Below are 16,879 nucleotides of genomic sequence, written 5' to 3' on the forward strand. Positions count from 1 at the left end.
GATGCGTCTATAAGCAATAATAACTCAATATTAATTTATGTTTAATTGACAAATATAAAAAATTATAATGCTCACCGGAAACATTGACAACGGTTGGATTATTTATTGCAGGGAGTAGTGTTACGGCCTCTCGTCTATTCATCTGTTCTTCTATCTTCTCCTCAGGCCGATCGGGGCAGGTACTACCGTTTTGACGATCGTTTCCACTAGCCATCTGTATTATTGAATGACCCATTTTCCATAAAATGCTCAATATATAGTCGCGGTATATTTACTTTTCTAACCCGCTCTGCGTAGCATCATGTATGGGCATCGTGACGTGGGGATACCAATACCGGAAGCAAATATGTACTCGTTCAGGCCGTCCTCTGTTTCCATGAAATTCATTGTCATGAATGCAGAGCAAACATCTATTCTTTGATTTATGCTAATGAGACATAACTCTCCGGCCACCAACTCGTTCATATCAGAGATGTCATTATCGTCCCAACCGATTTTAGAAGGGGGCTGGCAGCCAATTAAATTCCATCGAAACAATAACGGCGGTAATTCTCGCAAATCTTTTTCTTGCAAGTAAAACATATCGCGTTTGTGTACATAAACAGCTTGGCACAAATCAAACAGGGGAATTTGTAACATGTTCAAATCACAAGATGTGATGACGCCTCGTACAGCACCCTAAACGGGAAACTTCAAAACGCACATTGTTTTTACTTTTACTTCAGCCTCCACTCTCCACCTCTCTCTCCACCTCTCCACCTCCACTCCACCTCTGAAAATGCACTTACCCACTCCACGAGTCGTACACACATATGAAACGGTGAGCGCATCTGAATTATTTCCATTAGGAATTTGGTTTTTAACTATGAGGGTAAATTGGAAGGTTTCTCCTCGCAATGCCAGCCTCCTGTGGTGAAGAAGCAGAATGTTGGAACGACTAAACTGGTGGGGACTTTCACGGATCAACCTTTATTACTTGCGGATTCTTTGTCGATGAATAAAGTACATACAAAACAATTGACCACCGGCTTATTGTGGACTGAAAAGGGTACTCTCGCGCTCGTGGTGCAGATAATTGCAACATTTTCCCGGACAGTGTTCACGCTGACCCCTTCAGAACGGCACAGCATGGCTGAACATATACCACTCATACTTGAGTATATCACTGATGAGTCTGAATCACCGGAGGATGTTGTGGATAACTTGACTTTTCTGTGGATGGAAATCATGGAGTGTAATAGACAAAAGTGTCTATCGCATGATATTATAATAAAAACCGTTTTCAAATATTTTGAATAGTTGTTTGACATGACTCGTCACAATCTTGCATATAAAAATGTGAATGTGGAAAATCTTTTTGATTTCTTCGGACAAATTGTCACATTATATACCAACGAAATTGCTATGGCTGATACTGAGGGAGTATTTCTTTCGCACTGGATTTTGAATACACCTTACACGTACTTAGAACTTTCTGCCTGCTGGCGTGAGACGAACAATAGACGCACAACCAACAATCACGAAATCGAGTGGCGTGATGAGGATACAGAAGTGCAGTATGCTTTACGTAATATTAGAGAGCTGTGCAGAAATGCTCGCCATATTTTCACTATTGGTGGTGAGGAGGCTGCATATCTCCAGCGCTAATCTACACGAGAGACCATAAATTTGGGTACAGAGATAGATTTTAAAAACAACACATGCCTGCAGAATGAAGAAAAGACTGTGTGTTACCTCCATACCATGAAAAACAAGATGGACATTCAGGGGTATAACTGCGCCTTACAAACAGTTTTAATTATACTTCATCATTTAATTCATAAGAAGCGGGAGGACAATACAACGTGCCAATGTTCAAGACGCGAGATTGATGACGAATTCAACGATGCCGACACTCAAAATATCGACCCTAAAACCCCTGTTTGTAAAGGTATTTCCAATATTTTTTGAACACTTTTGCATATGAAATTAATGGAACGGGTATTGTAACTCTACAGAAGTGAAATTCATTTTTAAAAGAAGCCCGAGGACAGCCGAAACCTTGGGTGTACCTGCATTCCGCAGCCTTTGTGCCGAAATTATTGAGCACTAAATCTAGCCAAAAATAAGAATTGATTTTTAATTTTCTCGGAAAGAGTCTGTAACGTGAGTATTTGACCTAACGATTATTCTGCCGAAGTCTGGGCTCTGTCGGATAATTCTAAGAAGTTGCGCATCGAGTCTAAAGGTTTTCCAGCTCTGATACAGCTCTGATTGTATTTTCAAAGGACAGGACTTTCATTGAAGAAATCAGAAGGCAATTCGAAGATCTCGAATAAATGCATCGAGTTCTTATTGATGAAGTGACTGATATCCATAACAGATAATGATTGTAATTCTTCTTCACTCAATTCAATGCGTTTTGGCTGCTCGACGGTGCTTTCTCGATGTTTAATCGCATCTACCATTCGCTCTTTAATTTCATCTGAAACTCGGGGATTCCTCATTCAGATACCACAGATGTTGTTTCAATTTACTCAAAGCTGCTTTTGATACATCAGGATTGATATCTTGAAATTTAATCAATTTCTGCATCAAGGACAGATCAGTTTGAAGAGCCATAGTAGCACAGGGAGCAGTGAACCATAGTTCCACATAAAACGAGACGACGAAAATGCAAATGTGACGTAAACCTGTGACTTCTCACGAACCACGAGAATTTCTGAAGAACTGATCTTAGAACATGAAGATCTTAAGGCAGTAAATGAATGACTTTGAATGGCTTTCGAAAGCCACCGAGCGTGGTGGTTTGCTCCTGGTTTCTTAAACGTGATACCTCTGGGAGGTGATCCACTCACGAAAATACATGCCAGTTCCAGGAATTCTCGATAATCATTCCCGGGTTGAGTGATCTGGACGAATTAAAAAAAAATTCTTATAGAATTGTTGAAGGTAATGAACATTCTTCTGCAATGCTATACTCACCTCAAACTGCTCGGCAATGAAAGCCAAGAGTTCATCTTTTCTCTCGGCCAAGATTCCAGCTATCAGCTCATCATCCATCCCAGTTTGATATTCATTTTTATCGATTTCATCCCACTGTTTCTTCAATCTCTCGAATATCGGTACATTAGGACCACTTGTGCCCTTGAAGTATGTCTTCACTACAGCCCTGAGCTGCAATTCCGAGGTGTGATGGCGACAAGCAAAATTCAGCAGGGATTTACCCAAAGATTTTGCTAACAAGCTACATGCCCCGTTCTGACAACCTAGAGAAAAATGAATTGGTGGCTGAAGTTATTCATTTCGTTGAAATAATCGTTGAAGGGAAGAACATTCCTTTCTCGACGACACACGCATGGGCAAATTTAATAGAAAAACCTAACGCTTTCTCTACGAAATTCTATTGAATTTCTATCGCAATTCTATAAGAATTCTCGGGAAGTTCCATTAGGTAATTTCATTTTTTTGCGCTGATTCTAAAGGGGAATACGTAACTTTATGATGTCATTTTTTTATAGAAAATCTGATAGAGAAAAGTCAATAGATTTTTATTTTTCTCTAGAAATTCTAGGATAAAATGCAAAAAAAAATCAGGCCCGGTCGCGCGCTTCGCGCGCTCCCTCTTTGTGGTATGACCGGTAGGGGTTGGTTGAATTGGGGGTGACCCATTACGGGTCGAACCAATAACTTCCCGACCATTTGTTTTTGTTGACGCTGGGGTCATGCCACAGTGAATGCGGCACACGCTATACGCAACGCTATCCATTGTCAAAAATATTCGGAAAACAGTTGAATGATTATTAAATGCGTTGCATACGTTCAGCGTTGCATCCATTCTGGCATTACCGTTAAGATGATTTCGCAAAGAACGCATTTGCAATTTGAGTTTACTCAAACTTCAATCAAGTTTGAGTTAAACCCACTTTTTACTTGACCCACTTCAAAATTCTCTCAACTCCGTATCTGATCAACTTAAAAATTTGTAACTTCAAAGTTGACCCACTTCAAAATTTTCCAACTTTAAAGTTGAACCACTTCAAAATTTTGTAACTTCAAAGTTAACCCACTCTAAAATTTTCCCACTTTCCCTTTTTTTTATTGCAAAATTCGAAAGTGTCCAAAAGAAAACGATCCGTGACCGTAACGGTGGTCCTTTCTTCGGTTTTGACCCTAAAATTCATTCTTTCTCTTAGACGAACCATATATATCTTATACTCATTCGAAAGCTTATTAAATGAGCTTCAAATTGATATGTAAATGATTCGGTTTCAGCCATTTCTCATTAAGTTATGGGATTTTTAGGCGAAAATTGAATTTTCATGTTTTACTTAAAAATTCAAATTTGGTTGGATGTTTTATATTTTCGACTCAAGTTAATGGAACTATCTTTGTATGGATTTTAAAGAGCATTTTCCTTTCTTCAAATTGAGATATATTAAATGCGAGTTGGTTGAATTTTCATGAAGTTATTGACTATTGTTTCCATTTGGAATGCTATGTCACACCCTAAAATTCGTATTTTTGATCAATTATCGCGACTTTGGACTTGACCTGTGAGGCTTTATCATACACCAACTTGAAGATCTCAATGAGATCTTCAAAATGGCGTATGCTGATTTCCGTTCCATCCATTTGATCAATAGTTATGAGTGATTATGTGTCGATTTTCGCATGTCACAAATTGAAATTTTCGTTTTCTTCAACGTAATTGATGAGAATTGCTCTCTTTTTCTTCGACTATCAGCATGAATCTTATGTCGGTTGAAAAAATCATTGAACAACCATTAAATTGATAGGCGAAATGTTTAATTTTGATGATTTTTCAATGAGTTATGAGACTTATTAGGAATAAAATGAATTTTCGTGTTTTACTTGAAAATTCAACTTTGGTTGGATTTTTAGCTATTTTCATTTCAAGTCAATGAGAATATTTGTATATCATTTTAAAGGGCATTTTCCGTTCTTCAAATTGAGATGTGTTAAATGCGACTGGGTTGACTTGTCATGAAGTTAGTGAATATTGTTTCCTTTCTGAATGCTATGTCACACCCTGAAATTCGCATTTTTTATCAATTATCGTGACTTTGGACTTGACCAGTGAGTACTTATCATACACCAATTTGAAGATCTCAATGAGATCTTCAAAATGGTGTATAATATTTTTTATTCTATCCACTTGATCAACTGTTATGGGTGAATATGTGTAGAATTTCGCATGTCACAAATTGAAATGTTGAGATTTTTCAACAGAATTGAGAAAAATTGCTCTATTTTCCGTCGACTATCAGTATGAATCTTATATTGGTTGAAAAGCTTATTAAATGAGCTTCAAATTGAGCGGTAAATCATTCGAATCGGATAATATTTGAATGAGTTATGGGACTTTTTAGGAAAGAACGAATTTTCATGTTTTTGTACTCTAAAATTTACATTTCTCCATCAATTATTATTATCTAGGCTTTCGACTTGACCAATGGGGATTTATCGTGCATCAATAATATGAAAAGCATTGCTTTTTTCTTCGCAGACTGTTATTGTAAATGTTATATCAACATATATCACATATGGGTTGAAAAAGTTATTAAATGAGATACAAAACGATGTCTCATTTATTCCATTCACTTGGAGCTTTGAATTTGTTTATTCATGGTGAAGTTATCAACAGAATGAAGCTGTTTATGAAATTTTAAGAAAGAGTTAAGGTTATAGTGGCGTTGCAGACCAGCCATATTATTTCTTGAATTACATTCTGAGTGAGACGGGTGATTGTTTAATATATAATATAATATATATACAATATAATATATATATACAATATAATATATATATACAATATAATATATATATGATAAAATATATCTTGAAGATAAATTCATTTCATATGTAACTGTAGAGATGAACAAAAAAATAATAACACACGCGAAAATAATGCACTTATTATTTATGACGCACTAATACGGTGAAGCCACTCACACTCTCTAAACAAGAAGACAATTCAAAATTTTAGGCAGGAAATGGTCTTTGAAAAATAAATGAAAAAACGTAACAAAAATAATTTGAAATAAGAGAAATAGAAATTTAGGTGCATTACTTACCTGATTAAAATAACCTCATTTAATTCAATCCAACCAATTTGAATTGAAAATAGAAAGCACAACAACATATTTGGTATATATTAATACAAAATATGTATTTTGGTTTAATAACATTTTAGAAATAGTAATCGGTCAGTTGTCGATCAGTCGAAGGGCAAGAAAAATGAAAATTGAAAATGTAATACAAGTATCAGGTACATGCAACCTAGCTAGCGCGCGCAAAGCGCGCATCCTGCCTAGTTATTTAAAAAACTCAATAACCACTGAGGCGATTTTGCTCAAAATCCAATAAGAATCAAGTTATGTAGAGACGCATCGACTACAAAAAATTAATTTAAATCCCATCGTTACCATAGGTAAAATGGTCGAATTTCTATGAAATTAACGCTTTTTGGCATTTTTTTACAAGTTTTATGCGGATAAATGAAAAACCGCTGAGTCAATTATTTTCATAAACTAAACAGTTCTAAGTTACATGAACACACATTGTTTGAAGGAAGAAAAAAATCAATCGCTTCATTCGTTCAGAAGATATCGTTGGACAAAATTTTGGTCGCATGCGTATAGACACACACACACACACACACACACACACACACACACATACAGACATGTCTTCAAAAATGCATCAGGATAATTCTGGAGTTCGAGAAATGTGGAGAAATCATCGAAATTCCACATTCGATTTTCAGGGTCATTACAATAACTTCCTCCCTTCGGGTCGGGCAGTAAAAATGAGAATGATAAGCAGACAAGATTTCTTCGGATGGAATCATTGAATTTTCACAAAATCGTCATTTTCTACATGTTTCATGCGAATAACTAACCAACCGCTGAGACGATCTTCTTCATACACTGATCACCCCGAGTTACATCAACACGCATCGATTGCAATAACAAAAATGCGAATGACATCATTTCTCCGGATAAAATCATTGAATTTCCAAGAAATCGTCATTTTTTCACGTTTTATGCGAATAACTGGCAAAGCGCTGAGGCGATCTATCTCATAATCTAATCAGTTCTAAGTTACATCAAAACGCATCGATTGAAAAACCAGACGTCGAATTGCAACAAAAGAAATGAGAATGTCATCACTTCAAAATTTTTCAATTCTGCAGGCAACCCACTCAAAATTTCCCAATTATCCAATCAAAAGTTTAATCCACTTGAAAATTTTTGTCCACTTCAAAGTTGAACCCACTTGAAAATTTTCTCAACTCCGAAGTTCATCTACTTGAAAAGTTTTCTATTTCGAAGTTGACTCACTCCAAGATTCCCCAACCTTTTCTCCAATTTTCCCTTTTTTTCAAATTGCAAAATTCGAAAGTTTTATTGAAATTACTAAAAAATCACTAAGGAGACTTCGCTCAAAATCCAATTACACTCAAGATACACGATGACGCAGTGATTACACAAAATTGATTCAAATTTCATCGTTATTTCAGATGAAATCGTCGAATTTCAGTAAAAGGGACGTTGTTTGACATTTTCTCATATGTTTTATGCAGATAACTGGAAAACCGCTGAGGCAATCATTTCCATAATCTAATCAGTTCTAAGTTACATGAAGACGCATCGATCAAAAAAAAAAAGTTGAATCGGTTCGTTCGTTCCGGAGAAATCGTTGGACAAAATTTCACTCACATACAGTGCTACGCACGCACATACACACACACACACATATACATTTCTTCAGGAACGTTTCAGGATGACTCTAGAGGTTACGAAACGTGGACAAATCATCGAAATTCAACATTTCATTTTTGGGGTCATTACAATAACTTCCTACCTTCGGGTCGGGAAGTTAAAAAAATTATGGAATCTATACCCAATAAGTCCCACAAAAAAATCCAGACAGAGTAAATTCTACAGAAAAGCAATAGTTTTTTTTCTATAGAGAAATATCTATTAAAAATGCAGGGGAAAGTTGCATAATTTTCAATAGAATTGCTCAAATAGTATTCTCATAGAATTCCAATATAAATTCGATAGAATTTCTCAGAAATATCCATGGATTTTGCAATTGATTTTTTTTTTGTGATAGTTAATTCTCGACGGTTGACATTCTCAATCTGATGATGAAAAAAAATTGAATACAGAATGATCTTTTTAGTATTCTCTTCGAATACTTTTTCAAAAATGAAAATGAAAATCATTCGATATTTTGTTCATCATCATAAGAACGGAGCTACATTTATTATACCTCTATTAGAACTGGTGGTGTCAAAGCAAAGAGCTTTCACACTATCAGTAAGGTTCCACTCGTACAAAGTCTGCGCGATTGCTTCCACCATATTCAGACCTCTCCCACTTTCAACTGCCGGTGCTCCTAATAGCTGTTCTGTTCCGAGACCAGTCACAACAATCGGCAGTCTCACGATTTTACCATCGCCATCCACCCTTAGTAGCCATTTCCCATCCCAATGAACTACCAAACACTTCGCTGCTTTGAGTGTAGTTTTTAATTGCTCTGCCATTTTTTCTCGAAAATTATTTCGTCCAAGTCGAAAAGTATTACAACTGAAATGATAGTCATTCGGGTTCAGTCCAACACTTCGGAGAATAGCACCGATGAAAAGTGTAGCTGAAGGATTACTGATGGATATTCTATCGCTCGTAGATGCCGCTTCCATGTTAATAATTTTTTCTTTTTACGTGGAGGTTTATAGAGTTCATCATCGAAATTGGAAGGAACTCTCTCTAATGGCTGTGGACTGCAAGATTGAGTGGAGCTTGTGCTCGAGAATGACAGATCCTTTCTCAAAAGATGGACTTAGAACTGAAAAAGTGCAACAGTAGTATCAAAATGAGTAATCGAAAAATAATTCACATGGATAGCTCATAATCAATATTGACATACCTTGATCTTCTTCGTGGGCTTCTCCCGTGTTGTCATCGACATTTTCTAATGATGGATTGGATGCTGAATTCGATATTTCTGTACTGACAGAATCGTTGGTATTTTCATCCTCCACTTCTCTGTAGTTTGAGAAAAATCCCTCTGTTGAACTTTCAAATGACTGTGTTGCTGAATCTGTGGGAAGAAAACCTCGACGATTTGAATTTCGTTATGAGGTCAAGAATATTTTTTCGTCGTCTGGTAAAGTATCCATTACATCACGTTGTCCTATATCGAACAAGCCATCCAAGTCATTCTTGAAATCCTGTTCGTTTCTTCTGTGTGTCAATGTTGCTGTTCTACTTTTCTTCAACTTCCGCCAAGTAGAATGATATTTCACCAATTTCGACGTGGAGTATTGTCGACCCTCAACAGCAATGTTACGTACACTCCATTTTTTCTCGACTTCTTCTACAGTTTCACGTGCACTTTTCGAATGGGCGATTTAAGTTCAATATGTTTATAAAAAAATAATTGTAGGGTTTGCCGAACTGTTGGCAATTTGCGTCCTTCAAGCGATGCTTTCATGGGACCAATTAAACGAATACTCTGTCCTTTTTCCGTCCTGTGTGACATGATGAACTCAGTGAAAAGTGTTGCTTGAAACAAAGGAACCCTTCGTGTTCCTTGAAACAAAGAACTCGGGGATGACCCTAAGTTATCATGTTCGATGACAGCGCCATTACGAAAAATGGAACTATTAATTATAACATGAATCTCACGTATACAATACAATCGATAAAAAAGATGTAAAACAGCTTTGTTTTTTCCGACAGAGCTATTCATCGAGATACAATTCGACAGTTTCTTGCATATCTTGAAAAATGTAGTCATAGGAAGATAAAAAAAATACATTCAACATTGAGGATCAAATTCAACTTACAATAGAACCCTCTCGTGGTGAAGGGGTGCTGGTATAAGCGGATATATTCGGTGGGACAAGTATAGATATAAACAAGTATAGAAATAAGAGTGTAATGAAACTGAAATAGTCCAAAAAGATGAATAAAAAAGCAATTTTCCGATTATTTTGCGAATATCTCCGAAACAAAGAGGTTTAGGGTAATTTTTTAAAAAACATTTTTTTTAGGAACTTTTATGAGCTACAAAAAATATTTTTTTATATTTTACGCTAAACTCATTAGTTTAAGAGATATTTGCTATAGAACTGATACAAAGTCTATAGAACTGATACAATTCACAGATACAAAGTCCTTTTTCCCAGCCAATTTCCTACTATTTGAGTCATGCTGATAAAATGCAATCACTGAATTAACTGTGTCTTTCGGCATCTTCTTACCTTGAGGTCGATTCGGAGAACTAAGAATACCTTCTGAGTTGACTGATTTCTTAGCTTTGTCAGCCATCGTACGTGAGCAACCGAAGAAGCGCGAAGGTCTCCTGATGCTCCAACTCTTATGAACAAGACCAAGAAGAACGATTTTTTCTGCATTCGTTGTTGTGGGCAGATCAAATTTTTCTTTCAATTGATCAAGAATTTCTCTCCCAACCTCAGCCAAATCGAAAATCTCGTCATCAGCCTCGACTTCAGGCTCACATTTGCGCTTTTTGAGAGGAATAGAATAGTACGATTCATCGCTAGCGTGAGTGTTTTGACTACATAAAGTTGATAACTGGTAGAATACGTCAAACTCTGTGAATACTGAGATGATAGCTTCGACGGACTATTTGGATCTTTCACCGCCAACCTATCTAACTTTTGACTACATTGAACGTCGTTGTCTTGACTATCAATTTCAGGGGGTGGAGGCACTGGATTGTCTGTCACTTCATTGTTATCACCGCCATCAACAAATTGCGGATTGATTATTGAAACGTTTCCCAATTTCTTCCGACACGCATCACAAATTTTCTTGCCTTTGAGAAAAGCATTTGCCTTTGAGAAAAAGCATTTGCTGTCATTCACAGCACGTAGTTTACTATCTCTCCCATGGATCTCCGTGTTGAACGGATTGGCACACCGATCTAGGAAATTCATTCTATGCAGCCGTTTGGAGCAACAAAACAAACTTCAATGATCACCAGTCAATGAAGTAAATTTTTCGGTTATGTATCTTCCATGCAGACAGAGGAGCATGCTCGACAAGTGTTTTTTGAAATTCTGAAATGCAAGCTTCGAGACGCGAAAATCTCTGTTCCAGAGCGGCAACGGCTGAATCGGCAACTGGAGAAATAGCGGCGATAATTGGTCGTGACGATATCTCTAGTAATTTGTCTGCAAGTGCCGCCATTTTATCCAGGGTAGAACCTGCTTGCGTCGCCAGGATTGATTGTGTATTGGACGGCAAGCGTAAAAGCCATTTTGTTTTTAATATATTCTCTCGAATGTTATCTACAAGGCATTTCAAATGTCTTAAAAATTGTGAGGGCTTACAATCACCGAGAACCTCTTTGTCCAGGAGCTGGTGTAGTCTGGCTTCCTGAGAAGCAATGAGTCTCTCCACGAGAGCGTCCCTTAACGCCTTTTATGGAATCTGAGCTGGTGGATGCAATATAATATCCTGAACCTCGGCTGCAGCAACGGTATCAAGATGAACAGCAGCCATGTGGAATTTGTCCGGTTCATCCACGATGCTGGCAAGGTGAAATTGCCATTCGAGTTGAGCAAACCAGAGTTCAGGACGCTCAGCGGAAAATGGTACAGGGCGAACTATAAGGTGTCTCAACGCCATCTTCACTAGACTTCACTAAAAATGTTTAGAAGTGTACTAATCACGGCAAAAATTATTCGTGATAATTTTTACGGTGCAGCACAGCCTTTGGGTGCTCAACGATGCACCAAGATGCACGAAAAATCACACGCGGTAACAAAGGCATGCGAAACGATAGGAACGCTGACGAGTACTATGCCAAAACCCAACGCTTCTCGAACGATCCATGAAAAACCACGTGACCGAAAATTACTTCAATTTTAACGGAAAATGATTGCACTATTTACCGCGTTAATGCGAAAGTAACTTTGGTTTACACCATGAGAGCTGGAACAAGAGTGAGCTCCCGCGACAATGGTATTAGATCATCCGATCGAGGATGTCCGAATTATTACGAATCGTCGCGAGGCTGTCTTGCGACAAGGACAGCGATATATCAGTGACACGTGTCACGGTACGAAATTCGATTGCTAAGCCGAGCTAAAAAACAATACATTGGAATGATGTGAAATAAATATAAAAGCAGCTTCGCTACAAAAAAAATCGAAATTTTTTTTTGGCGGTCAGAAAATATCAAGGATTGATAAACTATTTTGGTATTTATGATGAGTCGAAAAAAATTCAGTTATGGTTTATTTTCTTCAAAGCTTACTACCCTTCCACTTCTATATTTATCAGAAAAATTCCGATTTGACATATAATTTAAAGTCAAATTTTGTCAAGAAACAATACCGTCGAAATACATTAAAATGAAATTTTTAACTTTATTTTAAAGTTTAAAGGCCTTAAATCAGCGTTTTTCAAAAAATAAAAAATTTATTCAAAAAGATGGACAAAAAATCTAAAATTTTCCTATGGAACTTTTTTTTGTCCACCGGCAACTTATCGAGATACATCAATTATTAGGAAATTCCTCCAAAGACATCCAACTCCGGCATCGAAACTGCAAAAAGTCCAAAAAAAATCACAGTGAGTCCTTCCAACCCCTAGAAAAGTACAGAATTTTTTCATAATTTTCAGAGACATCGAAAAAAACCAGTGGCTGGATTGAGGAAGAATGCCTCATAAGTACTGCGTGAATAACTTCACTCACCCTTGTGTGAAACACTAGGGTCATCTTTCATCCCCCCTCCCAGCAGCACTATCATTTGCGCGAATGCTACGGGTTTTGTGTGAATTACTTCGAACAGAAAATATCCTGCGTGAATCACTCGCATCCATGCAAGTGCTGCATGAACCACTCCACTTTTGCGTGAATCACTCCAAGCAACAAAAATTCTGCGTGAACCACTCCAAAAATATTCCGCGTGACTTACGCAGACCCAGACACGTACCCAGACGTAAGTCTATGGGGCATTCCATGTTAATTCGACCGGCTTAAACCCTGACCATCTCAGATTCGTTTAATTTTTTTTTTTTCATGATTCTAGTCGAAAAATGCACCCTGATTTTTTTTCAGATTATTTAATCAATTTTTTAATTTTGTATCAATTTTTGAAGTAGATTAACGAAAGCCCCATTTGAAAAATCTGAAAAAATTCACAAAAATTTTATGCTCCCAAAAAGTTGTTTCAAGCAATTTTTTAGAGTGGAAATAGAAATAGTACACCCTACGCTGACCCTACTTCTGTATGCGCTAGGAAAAAAATTACATTTTTAGCCCCGACGGCAAACCAGAGGGAGGGGTATGTGCTTTTGACGGTCCATAACACGACTCTTCGATATCTATGTTTGGACGAAACTACATGAAAAACGATTCGAAACAATGAATATTTATATCAGGTATAAAGGGAACATTCCGGGGAACTCAACTACGGAGCCCGATTTTTGGTTAACTACTCCGTTTTCCTACAAAATGCATTATATCTAGGGGAGACCGGGGCAAAGTGGAACGGTGGGGCAAAGTGGAACGGCGGGGCAAAGTGGAACGCGGGGCAAAGTGAAACGGTAGCAAAAACGAATTTAGAGCGAATTTTGGGCAACTTTTTTTTTAACTTTATTAGTCGAAAAAAGATGAAAGGTCAAACGTTTCTGAGGGTCAAACAGTGGTGTATATCCCTTACGCCAGGGTGAAACTTCGAACCCAGGTGGAATTTGGAAGTTCTCGGTTGATAAGGATAGTCGTTGAGCGAGTCTGTATAGACTAAGGGATACCTAAAAAGTAACGAAAATTTTGGGCACAACTCATTTTTCCCCCATACGTCGAAGTAGAACATAGTTTTCCAGGTATGTGGCTTCAAAATGCTCCTCGTACCATAATTGTCATTCGAGTTACAAAAAAGGTTATTGTAAAAATTTGGCTGTTTCCCTTACATTCTGCAATATTCCTCAAAAACTCAGGTGAAGGAGTAGGCAACTTAAGGATGTCCAAGTGCTTCGGCTATTTTTTACTCAATGAAATGCTTTTCTACTTTTGTCGTCGAATATCAGAGCTTTCATTTTAGCTCCATTTGACCCTAAGTTTCCAGACACTTTGCAATGATATTATTATTTAAAATGTGAAGGTCTGAATTTGAATCTCGATATTGAACCGTCAGAAAATATTTTCAAAATGTGAAAAAAATTAGAAAGAGTAATTTTTGGAGGAATTCATAAAACAATTGAAAAATTGAAATTTTTGAAAATTACGAGCATTTTTTAAAAATAATTTATGAACAATCAATTTTCCACGATAAAAATCATTTGTTCGGAAAGGCAAAAAATTTATTCATATTCAGAATTTTACCAGAAATCGATTCCATGCCTAAAAAAATGAGGTATCTGAAAGTTTAAACAATTTCAATTAATTATTTATAAGAAGGGAACCGACTGTAATGGCTAGATGAGTGAGGTATTGCTCCAGCGGACATCCAAGCTTAGCAGCGTTGAGCTGGGTTAGTACTTGGATGGGTGGGCCGCTTAGGAACACCTCGCTCGCACAAAAATTGCGGGTGGTAGGTACGGCGTAGCGGCCTAGTGTCTCCATCTAGTCAGTGTGACAGATGGATATATTAGGGCACTGCACAAATCGGCCGGCTGTGCGACTGGGGTTTTACATGGTTTCCCATGCAGTCCTAGATCGAATGGGGCACAGCTAAGAGTAAGACGGCCATGATACCGCAGATAACAATGAGAGGAAAAAAGAAAGGAGGGAAGGCAGGCTAGAGGAGGGGTTTCAAATCGAGAATTACTTCGATAAAACCAATGAAATAGAAAAAATAAAAAAAATATATATATATTTATAAGAAGGGAATGTTTAAAAAAATGATAATTCCCTACAAAATTATAATTTGAATGACGCTAAATATCTATGATTTTTTTTTCAATTTTTGTCACACAATTTAATTGACAAATGTGATGATTGAAAATTGTTGAATCTATACTGTGGTTTGTATCAAATTATAAAAGATACTTGGATATCCTTAAACGGGTTTACCGCTTCGTGACTGAATTGAAAAAAAAAAGAAAAGAAAAGTCGTTTCATTCTATGGAATCTAACGAACATTGAAAACAAACAGTTCAAGCCCACTTTGCCCCACCGTTCCACTTTGCCCCGGTCTCCCCTATGAAATTTACGTTAACGGAAGTTCTGAATCCGAATTCGACGTAGATTTCTGCAAGTTGTGGTCAGGTCTATTTATTTATAACATTTTTATTGTTTATTCGATCATTTCATGGAAACGGTTGCAGATAGAGAAAAAAAAATTCAAACAAAACATGTTTGTTATGTAAAAATAGACATTTTTCATCGTATAACTCTTTCTCCTAACTGCTATAGATAAAGCGTTGTCACGTTAACACTTGCGCGGATGTGGGGGCGCTCCGATGCCTTTATTGGTAATCTCGATGGAGATGAAGGAGAATTGAATTCCGCAGGATAAAATTCATATATTTTTCCATATCACCGACTGTAATGGTTAGGTGGGTAAGGTGTTGCTCCGGCGGACATCCAAGCTAAGCAGCGTTGAGCTGGGTTAGTACTTGGATGGGTGACTGCTTAGGAACACCTCGCTCGCACAAAAATTGCGGGCGGGGTAGGTACGGTGTAGCGGGCTAGTGTCTCCATCTAGTCAGTGTGACAGATGGATATATTGGGGCACTGCACAATCGGCCGGCTGTGCGACTGGGGTTTTACATGGTTTCCCGTGCAGTCCTAGCTCGAATGGGGCACAGCTAAAAGTAAGACGGCCATGATACCGCAGATAACAATGAGAGGAACAAGTCACATGAAAATACAGCGATTAAAAAAAAAAAAGTCAAATCGCATCGTTTGTTCAGGAGGAATCGTGGCACAAAATTTTTGTCACAGACGTACGCACACACATACACACATCCACACATACAGACAGGTACCTGAAAAGGGTCAGAAGTGGTTCCAAAGGTCATGAAACGTGGAGAAATGCTTAAATTTCCACATTCGATTTTCGGGGTCATTACAATTAAAAAGAAAGGAGGGGGCAGGCTAGAGGAAGTTTCAAATCGAGAATTACTTCGATAAAACCAATGAAATAGAAAAATAAAATAAAAATAAAAATTTNAAGGTCATGAAACGTGGAGAAATGCTTAAATTTCCACATTCGATTTTCGGGGTCATTACAATTAAAAAGAAAGGAGGGGGCAGGCTAGAGGAAGTTTCAAATCGAGAATTACTTCGATAAAACCAATGAAATAGAAAAATAAAATAAAAATAAAAATTTTTTTTCCATATATACAAATTTTTTGTCATTGAGCACAGTGAATACCGCAAATCTATTTCCATAGACTTATCAATATTAGTTTCTTGAAGGACAGATTTGAACTTCAGCTCTTAAGGCCCGTCTTCCACATCTGGTTACTTGTGAATTGCCTTTTACCCCCCCACGTTTTGCGGCCAATTGTGAAGCTCCATATCAAAATCTTCCCTGTCGGTAACAGCGGGAGTATCACCAAATGATAATTTCCCAGGGCCCCATAGGCTCCAGCCGTTTCAGGGTGCATAATTGGTGGGCCCCAATATTTATAAAATATAAACATCATATGTACATGTCATAGTAACTGAATCAGTGGAAAGACGAACGAAAAAATGTCGTAAAAAAAAAGCGAATTTACTGAAAAATTGAACTTTCAGAGAGAGGGGCGGGGGAGGAGGAGAAAATGGCCCTTGTGGCTAAAATGGAACTACCATTTTTTTCGGGGGGGTGAGGGTAAAATAAACCCCCACTTTTTTTCCCAACAATATTTTTGATGGTACCGCGAAGAGGGAGGGGGGG

The 16,879-nt window shown here is 37.4% G+C and overlaps 1 pseudogene; it reads left to right on the plus strand.

Moving 5' to 3' along the window:
* Positions 1 to 1,308: 1,308 nt before the first annotated feature.
* Positions 1,309 to 1,950, plus strand: LOC107037461 (annotated as a pseudogene).
* Positions 1,951 to 16,879: the final 14,929 nt, after the last annotated feature.

This window comes from Diachasma alloeum, unplaced genomic scaffold (genome assembly GCF_001412515.2).
Source record: "Diachasma alloeum isolate Michigan unplaced genomic scaffold, Dall2.0 Dall_scaffold_00243, whole genome shotgun sequence".
NCBI classification, from domain to species: domain Eukaryota; kingdom Metazoa; phylum Arthropoda; class Insecta; order Hymenoptera; family Braconidae; genus Diachasma; species Diachasma alloeum.